The sequence below is a fragment of the Triturus cristatus genome, chromosome 2_2, assembly GCF_964204655.1.
Source record: "Triturus cristatus chromosome 2_2, aTriCri1.1, whole genome shotgun sequence".
Lineage (NCBI taxonomy): Eukaryota > Metazoa > Chordata > Amphibia > Caudata > Salamandridae > Triturus > Triturus cristatus.
In genome coordinates, this window is record NC_140582.1 from 611,781,789 (window position 1) to 611,803,111 (window position 21,323).

A 21,323-nucleotide genomic window follows, 5' to 3' on the forward strand; every position below is an offset into this window, starting at 1 on the left:
GTGCCGAAACCCGGGATCATCAGGAGTGGCTATCTGAGGGAGCGATCTTGTCAGGAGACTGAAATCTACTGAGGAGGACAGGACAGGACTCTACTAAGAAGGTAGTCTGTGCACGGAGATTCTGGGGATTCTTTGTCTCTGCAGCCCAGCATATTTCTGATCTTCCTGATTTTGATCCTCCACATGTTATCACTCCTGACTGAGAACTTCTTTTTTGGCATGAGTATTCTAAAAAAGACCGTTAGGTCATTCAGAACTTGGCAGTTAGAATTTGGACAACCTTTTGATTGGTAAGAGTAAGGTAGTTTAGTAACGCTTACTGTAGCTTTGGAATTTTGGACTTTGTGTTGGCCAACTTTGGATTTGTATTGGATTTGATATGCAAATTGCAATTTGTGTAGGCAGGTAATGAGGAGATTTTTCTCTATCTGATTTTGTTGAACGGTGCAACGTACGGAGAGTACCTTAAGCACTACTTTAATTATAAATACTTGCATATTCTGCAGTATTTTTTGGCATGCCTGTTTCAAGCTCACATCGAAGAATGTGTTGCTTTTTCTTTGGAGGTACCATAGTGTAATAAAGTAAATTAGCTGGCTCCCCTAGAGGGAATACCTAAATAGGTTTAGGTTTAAAAACATATTTCTTCCTTGGTGATTCTGTATCCCCAGGGAATTAAAATATGGACATAATACATCCAAGGATCCTTTGTTCTGCGCAATCTAATGAATGGAGTGTATTTTGGCTTCTTGGACATATAGCAGTCTGTTGGGCTGTTTTTGCAGTCTTTTGGAACACTATTGAGAAGCGTTTCTTGTAAATATGACTTACAACTAGTATTTACAAATGGTTTGGTTTAAGTACAGTCTGTGGGCTGTCCTTTGTTTCTGTCCTAAGTGTTGATTTGTGGGTTAAATGTGTGTTTCTGTGGGTTAAATATATGTGTCCTGAGTGTTTGACCCCTTTCTGTTTATGTCTGAAATGAGCTCAATATGTGTTTGTGGTTTTTCTTGAATGTTTTCAGTCTGTTAAGCAAAATGTCAGTTAATTAATATTAAGTAGAAATTAAATAAAAATCCAGAAATGAACAATGTGATATGCTAAATAGCTATATGTTGCTATATAATTTATAGAGTAAGCAACTATGCACATGTACAAACTGTTAAATGCTTAAAAAAATTAAAATTCACATTCACTAGGAATACAGTGGCCTCAAAAACGAAATAGTGTGTTTTGTAGAAAAATAACCTTATAGTATTTTTTACTTACATACATTGTATTAGATATTAACAGGCAAACACTTCAGCTGAAGTAAATTTTAAACGTGACACGCATTGATATGCCCTTAGTTTGAAAAAGACTGACACCGTGCTCATGTTACAACACTGAGAGACAAGCTTTTATTGTCGCTAAGCAAGCAGCTCTAATAGACAGGAATGTTTACTCAGCCAGGACTTTGCCCTCAGTTAAACACGGGTGAAACTTTGCATTTCAAAATGTTGTTTTAAAAAGGTTCCAAAACTTAGGTTCATTATTTTGTATTACAGGAAGACATTTCAATTAAGGGATTTCCTCTCTTTAAGCATTTTTGTAAGCATATTCTTGGTTCTGTTGCTAAATAATAATTGTCCTTTTAAAAAAAAAAGATATATATATATAAAAGTGGCGCAAAAATGTGTCATGTTTCAAGTTACGCTTCTGTGCTTAAACTTAGAAATAAATACATCTAAAATGATAGGCAAGGGATGCAGCTTGCTTTTATATGTGAAATTATCAAAAATGATTGGATTTATCAAAAATAATTATTAATTATGAAAAATAATTATTAAAAATAAGTGCTTCTAAATTCGTTTTTTACTATTTATAAAGCTTAATACTCATACTGTGACCTCCTAGCATTATAATTTAATTTAAGTTGTGTTGTACTGCATAGTGAGGACATTTGTATATGGACTTTCACTTGGCGCAGGCTTAAAAAACTCATTTTTTGCAAAGGATTTGCAAGAGAAATGTCTAATATCCAATATCTGCAATCTGTAAAGTACATTCTGAGGATGATTAATATGTAGCACAATTATAGGATATTTATTTTTAAGTGCCCCAAATATCAAAGTCGAAATTGGGTAAAATAGACTATTTAACAGCATTCTTGCCCTTTACAATAGCTTTAAAGTGCCTTAGGCTTCAGTAAATGCATACATTTAGGTATAATACAAATTTGCAAGTTGTTTCCATTTGGGGTTGCTTTTAATGGGTCAGTGAGCCAATGTGCCCCGTGCAGAGGTTTGAGTTTAATATCAGGGTTGAAGGTTTTAACTCTAGCTGGACCTACTGAGACGTTCATTCATTTAAGGTTGATGAACTGAGTACCGTTGCATAGGGTAGTAACAAACATTTGTTCTAAAGCTAGTATGTTCTGTTATTATGTTCTATGAGTTATTCACCGTAAATGTTTTAATAATTTAAGAATAGAAATAAATTGTAGCCTCTAACAGAAGTAAGATATATAACATGTGTTTTTAAATAGGGTTAATTATTGCAGGTTAAAAACAGTTAGGAAGGTTTTTTGTCTTTGACAGCTTCAGGGTGAGGAGAGAGAGACACGCGAGGCAGATTTTGACCTCAAGGTCAGTAAGGTAGGAGTTAAGAGTGAGTGTAAACAGATGGAGACATCACTGCTTAGAAAGCTTCTCTGACATGAAAATGTGTAACGCTTGCAGCAGGTGAGCTTTGGAAAGAGGTGGGGGCCAGGAGTGCTTGCAGTGGCTGGTTCCGCGCTGAGGTGCTATTTTTAGCTTTTCTGATAAGATAGGACAGCCGAGAATCGTTACGGAGCCCTGTCTGTTCCCATATTGTTAAAAAAGGGTGCTGTGAAGAAAATGATACAATCATATTTCTGTTTTTAAAAAATAATGTCCACGTAGTTGCCTTCATTTAAAAAAAATTAAAAAAAAATGTGGCATTAGCCTTAGACAAAAAGTGAGATGAAGCTCTTTCTTAGAATTTCTTAGAATTTTGTGGGCTACATGCCTAGGTAAAAACGATCAGCAAATTAAGATTCATTTTTCACAGGAGGAATTGTGGCGCAAGGGAACACAGAGTGTCTGTGAAACTGTTTTCCTTTTAGACAGTTAAAATTAAGGTGGCTTAACATGCTTACATGTTTTAGTCATTGCAAAATTGACAAGATAGTTACAGTTAAGTACCACTAGGTTTGTATTTTCTATTTTGTGTTTTGTTAATGTGTGTTATGTTTTGTTTCCTGATTAAAAGTTACAGTTGATATTTTTGTGTGTGTGTTATGTGAAGTGTCTGTCTTTTGTGTGTTGTGTATTTTTTTTGTTGCTTCTGCCCACAGATCATTCATGGATTGTTCTGGGTGGTTCTAGGGCTGACAAGACTATAGTTGGACACGTGAGTTGGTTTGACGAAGACGTCATAGTTGTGAAGGGATAATGGTGAAATGAGCGACCTGAATTGCTATAGGCAGGAAATCAGGGTGAGAAAAGACTAGAACGTATTGAGAATGTTACAGTAGGTGTGGAGGAGTAGTGAAAAAGCAGGGGTCAACAGCAAACGCAACAGCGATGGTCCATATCATGAGGTGGTGGAACGAGTGTTCCATATGTACCTGTTGGACCTAATCAATGTGCAAATTGCAAGAAGGAGGGTGCTGTCAGCTGTGTGTTGAAACAGATGTGTTGTTGCATAACTTCTTTGTTTTTGTGCATTTTGTCTTTCTATGAATTGTTCCTGCTGGTCCTGTTTGTCAGAAGCGACACAGTAAAGTTATATTTGACAGCCGGTCACCACTAACTGGTGACCAGGGTTAGGAAAGTAAAAAAAAAGTGTAATTTTCATTTTAAGCCCGACAAATTAAGCAGGCCCGAATATTGGGTTCTGGGCTGCAGGTTCATTGTGCATAAAGTGCATGACATAGTGTTGTGCGTCACCGCTCATTTACACATGATATTGAAATTTGTCTATGCTTTCTGTGCTTGGAATACAGCAAGTATACCTGATGGCTTGGCATGTGTGTTTTTATTTTATGCACGTTTTTTGTTTTTGCGTTGTTTTTACACTTTTGCTTTTGATACTATTACAAGCTCCCCTGTGTTGTGAGGGGATGGTCATGACGATGCCCATCGCTACGCAACAGTTGGTTGGACTTGTTCTGGTTACTAAATTCCACAGATAATGATATTTCATGCTGTGAACATGAGAGACAACACTTCACCAGGCATGTCTATTTGGCTATAATGGTATTGCAGTAAAATAAAAAGAGATATACAGGATCAAAGTGTGTCACCTGCAGTTAGTCACGTTACTGCCCCCTTCCCTTAAGGAACAGGCAGCCCTAGTTTTATGTATCCTGATTGGACGTAAGGATAAATTGTAGATCTGTGACTCTTGTACATGGTGACCTAATTTCTATATTACATTAGTCAGTTTTGTTCTGCTTCCTAAGTAGTGTATGGCTTTGTTCCTTAAAGGAAACCAGGTTTCATTTTTCCCTGAAGAAGGAACTGGAACATTAGCTGAGATTACCGTATATGGTGTAGGGGCCAGCGGAAGAGTTAAAATTTGTGTACTATTTTGACTTTTTCTCCCCTGATTGATGTTGCGTTGTGCCTAGTTATTGGGGATTTTAGCTATGTCCTAGTCCCATTTCTCTTTTTCGAATTCCTTTCACCAGTCAGCCCTTTTATTATTATTGGTGTATTGTTCAGGTTCACATTTCCAGACTGTAGTAATGTACCCCCATACCCCCATATTATGTATAAATTCCCTTTTTGTATGACCAGACTGGTTTTTAAGAATTTTCTTTAGGCCTACTTCGATGTTTTCCAGTCTGACTGTCAGGGTAGTGATGGATTGGTTAACTGACTCAATACTATAGTAAGACAAGTTTTCCACCTCAATAGGAGATACCTTACATTTATTTTTTTGAACATGACAAATTTTCAATGACTATTTTAATTTGGATTTTTACCCTTTTTTCCTGCTTCTTTATTTTTCGGTGGATCAGATGTGTTCTAAATCATGGAAATACTAGGACTCTCTAGTTCTTGTCTTTTGTTTCCACATTTTGATTATTAGCCTTTGTATTGCATAGTGCACCTGATGCACAATTATTAAAGGGAGGTATCTACATGTCCCTGATAATCTGTATCAGGTGATTTCTCTTTTGAGGTGTTCTAGATAAGGAATTTAGGAACACCTAGACGTAATCATTAAAAAAAAGAAAAATGTTTACCCCATTAGGCAATGCCACCATGTGATAGAATTCCCATGTAATTATCTACCCTCAGATGGCAGAGGATAATGAAGGGTACCCAAATTGAAGAGACTAGAAGTATTGCCTTTGAGAATGACAGTATATTCTAGACCAGAGTTGTCCCATGGCGTATGGTCACTCCCTCGCAGATTGCAGGCCACCGGCTTGCAGTCCCATTGTTAAATGCAATGAACTGTTTTTGTACTAAATTGAAGGAAACTAACAACTGTGTCACATTTCCTACGTCACTAGATTCTGCGGGTATCAAGTCATAATAACCTGCAGAACATTGATTTAAGCCTAATTCCCATCAGTGACAGCTACAGATGAAAGACGGACGTCTTGGCCCTACAGTCTCAGCACCCAGAAAGTAGCAAAGCTGGACAGCGATCGCCAGCGCATGGTATCGTACTTGCTCCATCAGACGGCGTTGGACATCACAAAACCAGAGTTTCAGTGTAAAAGAGCGAAAGAGAAGGATTCCTGTTGTTGATGGCAAAGCTGGTTTGAGGCTTCAGTTTTCTACCTGTCATGTGCTGGTAACCTCTGACAGTGTGCAGTCCCTTGAGCCCCTTGGCCTGAGTTTTGGCCACACCCCCCCTTTTCTTTGCACCAACGGAAGGGCAGTGCACCGGAGGATCCAAGATTGGCAAAAGGCACTACATTGTGGTACCCATGATGAAAGGAAAAATTAAATGAAAGAGCAGCCCAAACATCCTCTGACACTGAATAGCGAGTGTTGGAGCCTGAAAGTGTTGCTGAGTGTGAAAGTCTGTTGCTCTTTCCCGATTAATAGTACTTGGGTCTGCATGAGATGATTTGTGCCTACGACCAATGAAGAACACAATATCTGTAGTGTCTGCCGCAGAGGAGAGACACTTGTGCACTGCATTGAGATATTGAGACTTTCGAGTGAGCTGTGAGTGTTTGCCAGGAGGGCACTCCAACGGATACTGAGGAGCACTATTTTCATGGAAGGCCTGAATCAAGAGGCCCAATGCGACAATGGAAGCAGATTTGATGGACGATAGAAGCCTACCAGAGAGGCTTAGAATGGACTTTGGGTATAGTTTTGGTTGTACAAGTGTTTCCAGTGCCACTGTATGAAGTGGGTGTTGGATATGTTCATCCAAAATGGTCCTGAAGTAGTGTTCTGTCTGTACTCTGATAAAGGATATTCCCATTTCACCGAGCAATGAATTAGGATTTGCCTGCGTAATGGCAAATGGAGGGTCTGAGGTTCTTTAATTTTGACTCCATTTCACATTCACCACCATTTTGTGTTGCCTTTACACAGGCTGCTCGATTCACGAAGTGTCTCTGCCCCTTGGACTGCAATGTGTGGGGTGGCCAGGCTCTTCATTCCACCCTTAAGCTGACACAAACTTTAGGAGGCATGGCCCGATTGTTCAATGGATCGGTTTTCAAACCAATTCTACCAGTAGTAGAAATCCTTAAAACCCAAGCAAGACCTGCTTCAACTTATGGAGCAGAATTATGGGGCCACTCGAATATAGATAGTTTAGTGAGGGTTGAAAACTCTTTTATAAGAAAATTATTAAGTTTACCCTCTAGTTCTCCTTTGGTCCCCATTAGATTTGACCTAGGTCTGCTTCCTATTGAAGAGGTGGTGGCAGCTCGGCCTGTCCACTATTGGAAGAGACTATGGTCTAATCCGGATCTCGGGACCTATAGAGATGAATTTATAGAGATTTGGCCCACAATCAAACATATGAATATTCCTTGGTTGACTCATGTCAGGGACACCTGTTCCAAGATTGGACGACAGGAACTCTGGGATACCCCAGGAAGTTCCTGTTTAGCTGTTTCCAAAACCAATCTGGCTGATGAACTCAGACATTTCCATTTAACACGCCTACACATGAACTCTAAAATAGGTAGGCTGACTGAGCAGTTTCTCCTGGTCAAACCAAATTATGGGAGGGAACCATTCTTGGACTTGATTTTTCCCAATGTGGCTAGGAAATTATATGTTCAATTTAGAATGGGTACTTTACCACTCAGGTCTTTTACCTCTAGTTGGGGCACCACTAAGACTACTTCATGTCCTGCATGTGGCTATAAGTTGGAAGATGAAAACCATGTGTTCTTCTTCTGCCCAACGTACCATATCCATAGGAAGCGTTGGGTGAAATCAATATGCAGGAATCTTGGTTTTAGAGACTGTGTTTCCGCCCTGCGAGTTTTAAAATATGACACCCATCCCCCCATTGTCTTCGCAGTTTCACGTTTTTTAAATGCTGTATGGTTGCAGCGTAGGAAATTTTCCACCAATTGTTAATCATTTGATTATTTTAAACCCAATTCGATCATTTTATACTGTTTTGGTGGTTTAAATGTGTTCTGCTTTTTGACATGATTATTGATGAAATGTATTGCTGCTTTTATGGCCCTTGTGGCCGAAATAAAGTTTTCAAAGGAAAGGCAATGTGTCAAAAACCCCCTCCGTCCTTGTCTTGAAACCCATCTCAGACACCAGCCGGCCTAAACTAATCCTTGTCTGGACTACCTAATCTCTATATCAACTATCTGTTAGCCTTTAGTATTCTTCTTGTGCCGTATCTTATCTTTTGGCCTTCGCTATTCTCTCCCTGTGTTTTCCTATTCCACAACCTTTCCTTTGAAGCACACAAACATGTTCTGCCATTGCTGATTGACCTATGGGTGCTGTCATTGATTGACTTATGGGATTGGGCAAAAACACTACTCAAGGGGGACGTTCTGGTTACATGATGCCTTGTTTTGAATGTTTTCCTTTTGGCTAATATTTGGCAGATTTTGTATACCCATATTGGCATTTTGCATGCTTGCATGAGCCAGGACTGCCCCTTTCTTTTATGCTGAGTTTGTAACCCTCACATATATAAGACCCCAGTGTACTGTACTCTTTGGACTGCCTCATTCAGTTGCTGCGGCTTCTGGGTGACGTAGTCACACTAATTTTGAGTTTAATAAAGATGTTCTTTTATATTTCAGTTTCTGTGCCAACTTCTTTTTTTGTTAGTTTAATCCTGAGAAGGAGTTTTGAGTTTCTTCAAGACTCTACAATGTCAGGCCTGAGACATGGTTAGAGGGCTACTTGAGTGGGTGGCACAAGCAGTGCTCCAAGCCCACTACTAGGATTCAATTTACAGGCTATAGGCACATGTAGTGCACATTACGATGGACTTATAAGTATATTAAATATGCCAATTGGGTATGAACCAATGTTACCATTTTTAGAGGAGAAAGCACATGCCCTTTAGCACTGGGTAGCAGTGGAAAAATGCTCAAAATCCTAAAGCCAATAAAAATGAGGTCAGAAAAAGAGAAGTAGGAAGGCACAAAGTTTGGGGTGAGCCTTCAGAGAGTGCCATTCTCCGACAATAGCTTATACAACAACTATTAGTGTGACAAAAATAACTATTCTACACTTAGCTTTGGTAAATATACACTTGTTTGTCTACAGTCAGACCTTGAGTAGTATATAGCAGCAGGCAGATTCAATATTCTGCATTGATTTCTGCTTGTGAGAATTAGCAAAACGTTTGAGGACCAACTTGCATTTATTTCATTCAGCTTATATAGAAAAGTCTTCATGAGTCATTCCCAGCCCTAAAAAATTAATTCTACAAATGGAAAGGAGCGTCGATGTATCCGCTATGGTATCCAATTATTGTTTTTCGAGAATCAAATCCATAGGAAAACTCATTTCAAATGTGTTTTCCATTTATTAATTCAAAGGAAAATCATAGCTCCAAAATATAACAGTATCCAGTCGTCAGCCAAATATAACAATAGCCAATCGGCAGCCTACACATTTCGTCCTCACTTGGACGTCCTCAGGGCTCCAATGTATCTCCTAAGCGTTTATCCTTACACTTCTTCAGCTCTTCATTTGCGCAACCCATAAACAACCCGCCAGCGGGATTTATCGGGCCAGGCCGTGGCAGAAAGCCCAAAGTAAAAGACACTCTGCATGAGAATAATCTTTTCTACTTGTATGGGTTGCGCAAATGAAGAGCTGAAGAACTGTAAGGATAAACGCTTAGGAGATACATTAGAGCCCTGGTGACATCCAAGTGAGGACGAAACATGTAGGCTGACGATTGGATATTGTTATATTTGGCTGATGTCTGGATACTGTTATATTTTGGAGCTATGATTTTCCTTTGAATTAACACATGGAAAACACATATGAAATGAGTTTGTGTATGGATTTGATTCTCAAAAAACAATAATTGATTGGATACCATAGCTGATACATTGCCGCTCCTTTCCATTTTTAGACTTCTTTTTTGAGGACTGGGCCTTTAGCGGCGGGACCTGGGAGAGTGAAGCGTCATTTATATAGGACTTTGTGATGTGTTAAACAAGACTTTGAAATGCTCACCAGTGCACTTGGTTGTTGTGCCTCCATTGCCTACAGGAAAGAGACATTGCATTCTCAGCCCTACTTCATCTCCTCCTAAATGTGTTATACCTACTCTTCTACTACAACCTTAGTCCTATGGAATTCTACTGTTGCTAATTATTTATTTTTAACTTAATTTATTTCAGTTTTGTATTTGTCAGCTTTAAACACAGTTCATTTGTCTTCTTACTTATTTTGGTTCTGAATTCACTAAATAGTGCTTGTCAAGTTCTTGATTGTGATATTTGCTTCAGAAATTCTATTTAATCAATGCTCATTTAGTGTTGTATATCATATGTTTCCGATCTCAATTCAATTGGTTTTTTGACCTAATCCAATTGGTACATTCTCTAAGTAATAGGTTCATTCAGGTGCAGACTACCTGCAACAAGGTACTCTTGCTCTTTTGGATCTCCTTGGTGTCTGTTGATATTCTTCATTTTTACATATAGCACTAGATTCTTTTTATTTGATGATGGCTTGTGGTATGTGTTCAACTGACACACTTGATATCAATTTCCTCCTACAATTTGGCCATTCCGATCTGCATAGGGGCCTTTCTCTTCTCACACTTGTTCTTCGGCCTGGATCATGTAATTGCTCTGAGGAGGATTCAACAGTTCCTTTAGCCTCAGCTCTCAATTCTTCTTCTACAATGGGTATTTTAATGCATTTTCTGAGATTTCAGGCACTTGCACCAGTGAGATATTTTCTTGCACTTTACCCCCTTTTGGTCATTCCATACGTACAGGTACAGGAGATTTCGGACTTGGCTCGAAGAACACTACTTCTTCATACGGACACCTTACTCTCTAAGTGTGCGAAGCATGCATCCAAATAGGTATTCTGGGACATTTGACAGCAGTGTTGGTGTCAAGATGACCTAGTAGGAGCATTTCCACCATTGGTCCTAGCAGGATTTCCGTACATTAATCTTCATCAAAACCCAATCTCCTGGTTTAAGGTCATGGCACTGCTCATGATGTGGACTGGCAGCTCCAACCTAGTGAGAAACGTAGTTTAACACATCAGCTAATCCTTTACAGTAATTGAGTATCATGTCATCTGTGATGTTTACAAGTGCATTTGCGGGCACAACAGGTAGTATCATGGCATGACCCATGGGCATTTCATGTGGAGAAAATGCATTTCTCCTGTTAGGGGTGCTTCGAAGACTCATCAGAACCAGTGATAAAGCATCTGGTCATTTCAACAACGTGGATGCACAGGCCTTGGCCAATCAAGACTTCAGAGTCTTGTTTAACTGTTACACTATCCATGAAGCCTCAGGACGAAAATTGCAGTGTAATCTCTGCTGTACTTGAAGAGCCACACACGGCATTCTAAAGACTTCATTATTGAAATCTGTCCCTCGGCATGACTCCAGAGAAACCGGGAAACTGAACCACGGAATCAGTTCACTTAATGGCAGTTTAGCAACAGTGAGACTGTCATTTCTCTGTGTTGGGTAGGGTTCCACCCATCGGGAGAAAATGCACACTAGATGTACCTCAGCCTGCTGCAGACAGGCATTTTTCTGAAGTCCAACTGCATCCTGTTAAAGGGTACTCATGATCTTCCATTGTGTTGCAGGGGTTCTCCTTCCTATATTCATCTTCTGACATACAGCACACTTTTGGTATAGCTCTTCAGCTAAAACTCCGAATCTAGGATTGAGCCAATTCTGCCTACACAGTCTAACCATTGCATAACTCCCAGTGTGTGTAGGACCATGGAAATGTTGTGTCATAGGAAAAAATACACTGTCTGGCACTACTGGCCTTCCAACTGCTGAAACCTAAATGCCATCTTTATTTTTAACACATCCTGCTTAGATCCACCCTTGCTGTGCTGCCTCTAAAACTTCTTCCTGTAGTCTATTGATTTCTTCCCAAGCATCAGCTACTGACAACAACATAGAAAAGGTAGTGTCCTCATACAGATTCATTTGTATATTTTCTGATTTCCAACACTGACATAGTCATTGTCACTTCTGTGAGCTGCACATTTAACTACTTCAATGTCTTGGGGTAACTAAAAAGCTTCCAACAATTTCATTACCTGTTCCCCATTTCTAATTGGGGATCCTGCTGACGTCATAAATCCCCTTTGCAACCATAACAGATCATAATAATGGACCACATGAAAGCCAAATGGACTATCTGTAAATATAGTCACTCTCAATTGAGTTGAAATACAGCAAGCTCTTGCCAGGGCAATTGATTCAGACACTTGTGCAGAAGTAACACCTCAAAGCCAGGATGCTTTTATCACTTCTTGAATTGCACAAATAGCAAAATCTGCTCCCAACATTTCTTCATTATCTCTTAAACATGAGCCATCCACAAAGATTGCATAGTCTGGCTCATCTTTATTGTCTTCTCTAGGCTTGGTGCATAAATCTGGAAATCCAGACCGTAATGTTCAATTTCATTTTCAGCAATTTCACTCTCAGGCAATGGTAGCAATGTAGCTGGATTGAATGTTTAGCATCTTTTTAAAGTAACATTTTTTGAAGCAAGTATTTGTTGGCATTTTGTAAGTCTGCTGTTTGTCAAATACTATATTTTTGTCCAGTTGAGTAATATCTCTACTGAGAGAGAGACCATCACTGTAAAAGGGTGTTCCATCAGTATGCTCTAATGTCTCTCAATACTGACACCAACTGCCACAACTGCTTTAAAGCAGCCGGGCAGTCCTGCGGCAACAGGGTCAAGTGTGGTTGAAAAATATGTCACAGGTCTTCGAGTGTCTCCATGCATCTGAGTAAGCACTAAGAGAGCACAGCCCTCCCTCGAACTGCAGTACAATGTGAAAATGTCACTATAATCAGGCACTCCTAGTGCCGTGGCACTACAGAGACGTTCTCTTAGCTCTAGGAAAGCTTTCAACAATCGTTGTCCCATGGAAGCGGATCAGGTACATCTTTGTACATCAGCTTCAGTAAATGCACAGCCAATAAGGAAAAGTTTGGTATTCACTGCAGAGTCTCAAGATTCTTTTTCAAGACCTTTTAAAAGATTGAAGGACTCTCTGCATACCCCTGAGGAACTCAGCATCATGCCAAAATGTTATCTCTAAATACAAATGAGAACAGGAATAGGCTGTCCTCATGCAGTGGAATAGAGAAGGCCTGGCAGAGATCCACAACAGTAAACTGTTCTGCAGTACAGAGAATATTAACTAGTATTGCTGTTGGAATCGGTACCACATGATAACATGAGACAAGTATGTTGTTAAGTTTTGAAGATCCTGTACAATTTGATACTTGTCATTGGGCTTCTGTAAACCCATACTTTGTGAATTGCCCAACAGTGTTCACAGCATGTGGACCCCTCAGATGAATCTACATACAATTTGGAGCAATTGGTCTCCATATGTGTTTCATGTGGCAAACTAAGAGAAGAAATCTTGCAATTCAAGACTGATGTGTGCTGTCAAGCATTTTGGCAGTTTTTTCAAAGGGACCAGGGCTGCTGTTGCTCAGTGTTTATCATGCCGAGGAGGATTGCTATCTTGGCAGAAGTGGCAAGCCTATCTCTAGACCCCAGATGCTGCAACTGCCTAGGATAAAGCCTTCAACAAGAAAGCCTTGTGCACTCTGCACCAAAAGGCTGCTGTCTGTGGTCCGGTGCCACTTTGAAAATGTTGTGGGTCCAAAACAGACAAGCAAACTGGCCAGAGCTGCTAACAGTTGAGACACAATCCTGCCATTAGTAGCATAGAGTTACCAATAAAGACTCTTTTATCTCAGGATCAACTGAACTGTGTGCTGATCCCACATGATTACTTGGTGAACTCACACCTTTTCTGTTATTGCCTGTGCCCGGATATCCACTTGAAATATTGCAGACCTTAAGGTGCCTCTGTGGAAAAGTGGTAGGGAGCAGTAGAAGTGATGGGGAATCTAGTGGAAATGCATAGTCAGGATACTGAACCCTGTATTGAACCCCATCTGCATGTGTCGTATTTCGTTTTGCTGTGACATTATGATTTGATTTTTAGTTTTGTAGAGCGCTCGAATGCTCTTGGGCTTCTTGGCGCTGCTTCTGAAATTAGGAAGAAAAAACTAAACTAAATGCTGAAAAGCCATATTTTGAGGGATTTCCTGAAGGACAAAAGATGTGGACTATACTCCAGACTCATGGGCAGAGAATTCCATAATTTAGCAGTTGCCAAGACAAAATGTCTTTCTCCCCAGGAGGATTGTCTGATCTTAGGGATCTCCAAAAGCTTTGTGGTGGATGGATCATGCGGCGATTCTTTTTGATCTTAAACAAACTGATCGTCATCTTTTTAAACCCTCCACTAAGGTAGCCACAACCACTAGGGCTTGGAAAAATATTGATAGCTCAGAATTAGTGAATTTGTTGAGAGTCTCACAGCCTGCTCCATCATTAAATGATGAGCTGGATACAAACTCCTATACGGTATGGATAGATGCTGCCTGCCGGAAATTAGCGCCAGGCAAACAATGTATCCTCAAACGGATAGTGCCATCTGCCCCTTGGTATTCCGAAGATTTAAAAAAACAGAAACTTGAATGTAAAAAGCTAGAACGTAAGTGAAGGGAGAGGTATGATATTAATGATAAAGAGATCTATAAATTATCTCTTGCCAAATATAAAAAATTGCTTTATGAAACTAAGAAAATATACTTCGGATAACAAATTAGGAAGGCAGGACCCTCATCTAAGGTCCTGTTTAGCACAATTTCTAGACTCACTACTCTTGCTAGCCCTAAAATCGAAAGTAGTCCAGAGCTCTGTGAGACTCTGGACGCTTTTTTCCTACAAAAGGTAGAAAAGATCTTTTTATCCTTCTCCCTCACTCCCACTAATGCTAGAAAGGCTGTTTTAATACAACCTCGCGATGGTTACAAGCACATTCCAATATTAGATCATTTTATATCTTTGAATTCATCTGATGTTTTTAAACTTTTACTTGATATTCGATCAGGCTCCCCTTCGGACCCCTGTCCAGTTTCTATTTTGAAACAGGTTCCGGAAATGATTGTGGAGGTCCTTACCCCACTGTTTGCATCGATTTGTGATAAAGGCAACTTTCCAAGCGCCTGGAAAATTGCTTCCATCCTTCCCCTTCTAAAGAAACCCAACCTAGACCCACTTGATCCATGTAACTATAGGCCCATCTCCAGGCTCCCTTTTCCTGGGAAAATGATCGAGAAGGCCATTAATGGTCAACTCAGTTCCTTCCTTCACACCAACTTATTGCTTGACAACACACAGTTCGGCTTTCGTGCTGCACACAGCAATGAGTTGGCATTGATTAAATCCACTGAGGAGATCAGAAAGACCTTGGACCAAGGAGGTGCCGCTGTACTCATTTTATTGGATCTTTCTGCTTCATTTGATACGGTCCATCATGTTGTTTTGATGGACCATTTATCGGCAGCCGGGATCACAGGCAAGGCTTGGGATCTTCTCAAGTCATACTTGACTAACAGAACCCAGACAGTAGATCTTGGCAGAGATAGATCCAGACCTTTTTCTCTTCCCTGTGGTGTTCCGCAGGGCTCTTCGCTTAGCCCCACATTGTTTAATGTGTATGTGGCACCGCTGGCCATCCTTATTAGATCATTTGGATTCCAGCTGACGACATATGCGGATGACACACAAATTGTGCTGTCCATTAAAAAAGGATCTGAGGCTGAGATTGGGTCCAGATGCAACAACTGTATGCAGGAGATCTCAGCCTGGAAGGCTTCAAATTGTTTGAAGCTTAATGCAGACAAAACAGAGGTAATTATCTTTGGGAATACTGCTAACCTCTGGACCCCAGATTGGTGGCCAGCAACAAAGGGCTCACTCTCAGCACCGGTGGCTCGGGCTAAGAATTTGGGAGTAATTATTTACTCAGAACTCTCCTTTAGTGACCATATTAGTAGGGTTGCTTCCTCTTGCTTTTTCATTCTTCGAACCCTCAGGAAAATTAAATTTCTTCTCCCTGAAGGTAGCCTGAAGACAGTAGTCAAAGCGCTCATTCTGTCAGGACTAGACTACTGGAACAGTCTCTTTATTAACATCCAGGAGAGACATTTGGTCAGACTCCAGATCGTGCAGAATTCGGCAGCCAGGCTGATTACAGGGACACCTAGATTTGTCTCTGTAAGGATGGGCCCCAGGACACTTCACTGGCTGCCTGTTAAACAACGAATTTAGTTCAAGGCACTGTGTATTGTTTTTAAGGCACTCAGTCAAGCTGGTCCTGACTTTCTGAAACATGCCTTTCAGTGGTATGTGCCCGGAAGAGATCTTCGCTCGGCTCAGGCTAAACTAGTTACTCCTTCCCGCTTTAACAAAGCTAATTGGGGAGGTAGGAGTTTTTGCCATTGTGCTACTAAGGCATGGAATGGTTTGCCTCTCCAGCTTAGAAACATCACCGAGCTCCTTCCTTTTAGTAAACAATTAAAAACTTGGCTTTTTATATAATCTTTTCTTTTAGCATACTCATTGGCTAATCTCAGGTGGGTAATGCACAGCGCCAGGACACCTCCGGGTAACAGAGTGCTTTAGAAATCATTTTAACATAACACAATATAACATAACATAACATAACACCACACACAGCATCACCAACACCTCCACACCAGCACAACTAACCCCCTGCACAACACACACCATACACAGCACAACCACAACCACCACTCACACTCCTGCACCCGCAATCACTTTGCACATCACACCCCATGGCCACAAAGAAAATGCCCAAATTCTCTGAGAGTGAGTTGAAGGTCATGGTAGATGAGATAGTCAGAGTGGAACCACAGCTTTTTGGTAGCCTGGTCCAACAGACACCATTAGCCACAAGGACACAAATGTGGGCAAGGATAATCCAAAGGGTCAATGCAGTAGGGACCACCCCAAGATCAAAAAATGAGATCATGAAGCAGTGGCATGATCTGAAGAGGGTGGTCAAGGAGAGGAGGACCAAGAACCGTGAGCTGGCTCAGAGGACTGGCGGTGGCTCTCCCATTCCGCAAAAACCATTCACACAATGGGAGGAGAAGGTGCTTGCCATACTGCATCCAGAGAGTCTCATAGGAGTAGCCGGGGGAGTGGAGGCTGGTAAGTACAAACAAATGACTACCGCCACTCTGCTATGTACTTGCTTACACAACTACAAAGCTACACCACCTAGGACACATACCATCCATCTGCACCACACACTCGCAAAAACATGGCTCACAGATCCAACATTCACCCACTCCCATTCACCCCAAATGTAGCTACCAACATTATCATGGGGGCATGTGTACAGGCACTACAACTCCCACCAGGCCCCCTGGCCCACAGCATCAGCAAGATGGATCCCTCCCCCCACCCCACCCAGAAGCATGTGTCAGCCATTACACAACCCACATCAAACTCACAGGTAGGCAGCCATCTTCCCTGGGAAGGTGTCTGGGGGTGGGGGGCCTGCACCACTACTCCCACCATGCCCCCTGTCCCACAGCCTACCAAGATGGATCCTCCCCCACCCCACCTAGAAGCATGTGTCAGCCTTTACAAAACCCACATAAAACTCACAGGTAGGTAGCCATCTTCTCTGGGAGGGTGTCTGGGGTTGGGAGGCCTGCACCACTACTCCCAACATCCCCTCTGTCCCACACCTCAGCAGGATGGAGCACTCCCCCACCCCACCCAGAAGCAGTTGGAAGCCGTTGCAGTACACCAAACAAACTTACAGGTAGGTAGCCATCTTCACAATGAGGGTGTCTGGGGGTGGGGGGCCTGCACCACTACTCCCAACATCCCCTCTGTCACACACCTGAGCAGGATGGAGCACTCCCCCACCCAGAAGCAGTTGGAAGCCATTGCAGTACACCAAACAAACTTACAGGTAGGTAGCCATCTTCACAATTAGGGTGTCTGGGGGTGGAGGCCTGCACCACTACTCCCAACATCCCCTCTGTCCCACACCTGAGCAGGATGGAGCACTCCCCCACCCAGGAGCAGTTGGAAGCCATTGCAGTACACCAAACAAACTTACAGGTAAGTGGCCAGTACGTGCACCCACCCATTTTAAAATAATTAAATGGTGCCATATGACAACACCAGCCCTCTCATTGCACAAAGAGGCATCCCTACCCCATTGCCAAGCACAGTGTGCACACAGGTAAGCTAAGGAAACTGTCACAGCTACCAAAGTGTGACACACCAATGCACAACTAGAAGAAAGTCAGGGCACAATCATGCACAGCATCTATTGACAGGTGCATCGCCATGGGGCCAGAGCAACAAGGATCATTCAAAAAATAATACTGCATGTGTGGTGGTAGAAATCAAGATATGCACATGACAGGACAAAGGGATGCAGGAGATGACAATGGCCAGTCCATGGCTAGATTTAATGTCTGCCAGGTCAGAAAAATAAACAATGAGTTCTCAATTAAACACATGTTGTGCCAGGCCCTAGATGGCAGCAAGTCCCTGTAAACCTCAATTGTGCATGGGTCGCATGGTATGCCTTGACGCCTCACACCATGTACAAGTAATGCCTGTACCACTGCATTATGTCAGGAAGCACAGTACTGCACATAGTCAACAATGTGATGATATGTCAGTTGTGCAGTGTACAAAATGTGAATGACACACAGCTAACACAAAGCTTGCCGGGTGCACTGCAATGACCATTTCACATCTGACCCACGGGTGACCAAGAACCCATTGCAGAGGACAACACCAGCAACCTGCAGAGCCAGTCTTCACCCCCGGTACAAGGACTCTCGGATGTTGACTCCCAGGATTCCATGGACGATGAGCTCGAGGCCGGCCCATCTGGTGTTCCAGGGAGCAACAGGTCCCAGGACCCCATCGTCCCCCCACCACATCTGCGCCAACAATAACTCCACGGCAGACCCCTGCTGTCACAGCCTGTGCAGCCACAGCCACCACCACCACCACCAGTACTGCCTGCAACACCCTCCCTGTCCCAGAAGAGGACCAACACACACGACCAACTGAAGAGGGCAGGGAGAGGATGTGGGTGCCCACAGTGGTGAGGCAACAGGTCCATGGCAGCAGGGCAGGTGGGAGGGGCAGGGTCACCCAGGGACACCAGGAGGCTGGGGCCCACTCCCTGGAACACATCACCAGAGTCCTGGGTGAATACGAACAGGCCCAGGGACAAACGGGCCGGTCGGACCAACTGTTGCACGAGCTCATCCTGCTGATGAGGTCCATCGACACCCGCATGGGACAAATCGGGGACTTCTTGGGCCAGCAGGTGGCGGTACTGTGAGACAGGCATGCACCACAGACAACACCTCCACATCCCTCTGGTGGGCCACACGATGATAGTTGACCATCCTCCCCTGCGCCCACAGAGAGGGGTGAGTCATCAGACCCCACTGGCCCTGCAGCAGGCCCACCCTGCCAAACGATGAAGGGGCCATCCTAAGAAGACCCTGAGAGTATCTGGAGGCCAAGCACCTGCCAGACACCAGTCACGTAGCCAGCCATGATGGCAACCCTCTCCACCACTGCACTAACTTTTTGGATTGTCCTTCCCCACACCGCCTTGTGAATGGCATCTCTCTGTTGGACTGGGTCACCACAGCAATGTGGTGACTACTCGACTATCTCATCTACCACAACTGTCAACTCACTGCTCCACCCCACCGCCCAATGGAAATGTACACCCCCCTCGCATCTCACTATTGTAAATAAAATATCCTCACACATGTTGGCGTGTCCGCTCCGTCTTTATTGCAGGATGTACAGTCTTCAACATGATCACAATGTACCAGGAGCATGGGCTGTATGTAGGCAAGGATAAGTTGAAGGCACCTAGGGAAACACAACAGAACAACTGTCACTGATCTGGGTGTGGCATCACAGACATCACACAACACCTACCATCAGGATAACCCAACATGCACATGTCACAATGGCCAACAAGTGTCAACATACACGTCCTGTAGATGTCCCCGAATTACATGTCCCAGAAACATTTCCAACCACCACTGAGTCTACAACTGGCTGATGCTACAATTCTCACATGCCCCTTCATGACAACAGCAATATAATCAGACAATGGGTATGTTGCACATTGACACCCACCGTCAAGTGAAGTAGCGGGTGATGAGCTGTTCACGCAGGTCAACACCTTCCTCCTCTCCACTGTCCTCATCACTGGACACGGCTTGGTTTGCAGGCTGGGGCCTTGAGTCCGCACCATCATCAAGGAGCAGGGAAATCTCCTTGCGAATTGCTAGGTTGTGGAGCATGCAGCATGCCACAACAATCTGACACACCTTTCCGGGCGAGTATGCCAGTGCACCTCCGGTCTTGTCCAGGCAGCGGAAACGTGACTTGAGCAGACCAAAAGTACGCTCCACCACACGACGTGTCCTCCCATGGGCCTCATTGTAGCGGACTTCAGCCGGGGACCTGGGATTCCGCAGTGGGCTAAGCAACCAGGGATGGTTGGGATATGCAGAGTCACCTAGTTATGACAAACACAAATAGACATTGTAACCTCGCTGAGACTCAGGACAGCAGGTCACACACACAGCACGCCACATGACTAGGCAGACTCACCCACAATCCATGCACGCTCGGGAAGAAGATTATCCATCAGCTGGGGCACTATGCTGTTCCGCAGGATGTAGGAGTCATGGGTCGAGCCTGGGAATTTGGCACACACCTACGAGATGGTCATATCTGCCAGGCACACCACCTGCACATTGATGGAGTGGTAATGCTTGCGATTGCGGTATATGTGCTCACTTGCCTGTGCTGGCACAAGACCGACATGGGTGCAATCAGTGGCCCCAACAACATTGGGGATGTGTCCAAGGGGATAGAACTCTTCCTTCACAACTGGCAATTCAGCACCCCTGGGGAAATGGATGTATCTGTCCTTGTATAGCATCATGGCGGACAGTACATCACGCAGCACTATGCTGAACATCGGTTGTGACATCCCACCAGCGCTGGCCACAATCTCCTGGAACCATCCAGTGGCAAAAAAATGCAGGGCTGCCATCACCTTATAAGTAGGGGTGAAAGCTGTTGGATAAGCCCTGCGGGGCTGCAGGTGGGGCTCCAACAGATCATAAAGGGTTTTCAAGGTGGCTCTGTTCAGGCAGCATTTCCGTACGATCACAACATCCTCCATGTCCTCCAGCAGCGTCAAGTGATGAGTCAAATTTGGCCTCCTCCTATTTATGTTTATGTTTATGCTTATATGCTTATATAGCGCTCGATTGCTGTAGCGTCTCGGCGCTGGGGTGTGTGGGTAGAAATGGTGTACTGTGATTGAGAGAGGTCTATACGGATGTGAACAGCCAGGTTTTCAGGCTCTTCCTAAAAAGCTGCAGGTTGGGTTGAAGCTTCATAGGTAGTGGCAGTTTGTTCCAAAGCTTTGTCGCGCATTGTGATATTGCCCTGCCTCCCCATCTTGCCCGTCTGGTCTTTACGGTCTTAATGAGGCCAAGGCTGGCAGATCTAAGAGCGCATGGGGAAATGTGTGGTGGAAACAGTTTTTGAATGTCCTCAGCACCGCCACCATATATTGCCTTATGCACAAGGCTGAGGGATTTAAATTCTACACGCTGTTTGATGGGGAGCCAGTTAAGTGATTTAATTCCAGCGGAGGTTGGCT